Genomic DNA, 2,738 nt, shown 5'->3' with positions numbered 1-2,738 from the left:
AACGACGGTGTCGCTGTCCCGCGCGGTACTGACTGAGAGCTTCGAGGTTCGGGTTCGAGCTTTCATTCATAGTCGCTAGCCCGTGAGCTGACCGAGATGTCCGGGGTTTCGCGCAGGCGTTACATTCTCTTCTCATTTCTTCGTTCCTTTCTTGTCTCGAAAATGCTAAGAAATCCGAGAGAAACGTTTCCCCGTATAACACGATCTCCTACCGATTCGCGAATCGATACTCATCGAGTTAATAACCATCGTTCTCCTTCAATATCCGTGCAAGAATATTTCTGAAAGTGATCATTGTCGCGTCTCGTCGTACGATTCTGTCGCAGACGGATCTTCTTTGGTAATTATACCGCGCAAGGCCCAGAATACCATCGAATTATCGGTTGAGCGACAATTGACATCGACGAACGGTTTGCACGGGAACGAGCGAGTATCTGTTTGTCTGTTGCTTCTGAATTCGATGAAACGGTCAAAGCTGGAACCTGCCTTGTCTTTTAACAAAAGAGTCGATGGACGGCGAAATATTCGCAGAGACTCATTGGTATGCGCACACCGACGCCCGCAGCTGAACAAATTGTTTGGAACGAGAATAGAAAATATCTATTTGAAACAACGTTTCGGTCATTCGTTTCTCCGTAACGTGATTTGCAAATGAACAAAATGAATCGTTTACTTAATGAGAAATCGTAGACGGTGACCGATTTAATCGACGGAAAAGTCGATAGTGCGGGTTTAAACTGGCGTGTTTGACGATGACGCGCGGTTTGTACGTTTCGTATTATCGCCGATTACAAATTTCCTTTTGTAAACGCGTGGACTGACAGGATTTCTCGATGCAATTCGAACGCGCACCGTTCACCGATTTCTTGTCAGCTCGACGTTTCTGATTTTCTATCGCGATTCGATACGATTCTAATTACCACGGTACCATTCTCGATCGTACATTTTGCAATTCGTCCGGTTCGAGTATCGATACTACGTACGACACGTTACTATCTCCTGATAGAATTCACCCTGCATTATCAATTTCGTTCGCGGTGCTTCATTAATTTATCTCATCATCGGGGAACCTTAACCCTTTGACTACGGTCCGTTTGAGACCAAAGGCGTTCAAGATGTACAGAATAGTATAGTTAATTGGAGTTAGGTAATATTCTTGCTATTCGGAACGCAAGAAACGTTGAAAATGTAAATAACCTTTCTTTCTATATTTGTTTCCTCGTACGTTTCAAGAAACAGCTTATTACAAAACAGATAAACGAAACATTATCTGTGGGCATATGTATGCGCGCTCTTCGTAGATAATTATACGTATACACTGTGATATTTATATATACGTGTGTACTCCTTTGGTGAACGACTGGCCAGTAAATGTCCGCTTTTAAATACGCGTGTATGTACTCCATTCCTAATTATAAGATTGAGAATTCATTTCGACGATTCTCGGAAATAGATTCTTTGTTTCTACATTATTTGAAAGTTCTTCCAACGTTACTTTCTCGAAATTTTGAGGTAAAATTCCAAGTAGCGGTAAAAACAATCGAATCTATTTCGTGCAGCACGATATCGGTTATATTTATTCTGTAATTCGATACGATAACGGTTATATTTGTTCTGTAATTCAATACGATATCGGTTATATTTATTCTGTAAATACTCGACTCTCAAAAATTCGTTTCGATAATGCGTTTCGAATAATAGAAAGATTACAGTCTCGGTGATACTCCATCGCACCAGTTCCATCGATATAAGGTCGATGCTCGATCGTTCTCCCGAGCGCAAAACTTCGTAGTGTACTTGGCAAGACGCTACTGGAGAACTTTGTAAATACAATCCAAATGACTCTTTCACGATCGGTTTATCGAAGCATCGAATGTATTGGTATACCGTATTGTCGACTGGTCGTAAAGTCGATCGACACGGTAACGCATCCGTCATATTCACGCTGGAAATTGAATTACTCGTACGAATAAAACGAATCTTGATTCTCACTGGGAAAAATTCTCGTTGTACGATCTCCATTTTCGATCGAGCGGACACTTGTAACGTGTACTATCCAAACCTGGAAAGAAAACGAAATTAAGAAATGGTTTAGTATCGTATTCACTGACGCACAATTTCGACTCTAACGTACTATCGGTCGATATCACACCAGAACCACTTAGATGAAATTTGAAAAGTTTGAAAAAACCACGTACTCGAGTATATTTGAGAAGTAGGTCGTTTCAACAAACGATAACTGTGACGCAATGGCGTAGAATTTTGGGTGAAATTTGTCGTACGTATAACAAAAACATGAGTGTGTACCACACCACGTGTCGAAACATTTTGAAATTACTGTGCTGTACTATGCTTACCATTACCCCACAGCTGTTATTGGTTGAGACGCTCAGCTACTCGAGTATACTCGACTGAGCGATTTTTTGACATTTTTGTACTTATTTTTCTATCATTTGCTAGTCGTATACAGCTACGATTCTGGCTAGGATTATTCTACACGTGGATTTACAATTCTGTAGAATTTCAATAAAATCGATGAGGATCGATACTAACCCTTGTTAATCATCTGGTGAAGCTAACGAGGAACCTCTCTTGCATCTGCGACATCCCACTCGTCTTTCTTTCAATTTTAAACAGTACAGTGGGAGCGATTCGGTCGCCTTTTGCCAACAGTGAATGAAGTGAATGAGAAAAAATGAACGACAGTCAAAGAGAAACCAGTGTATGAAAAAGAGCGG

The sequence above is a fragment of the Ptiloglossa arizonensis genome, chromosome 5, assembly GCF_051014685.1.
Source record: "Ptiloglossa arizonensis isolate GNS036 chromosome 5, iyPtiAriz1_principal, whole genome shotgun sequence".
NCBI lineage: Eukaryota > Metazoa > Arthropoda > Insecta > Hymenoptera > Colletidae > Ptiloglossa > Ptiloglossa arizonensis.
Note: the sequence above shows the minus strand (reverse complement) of the source record.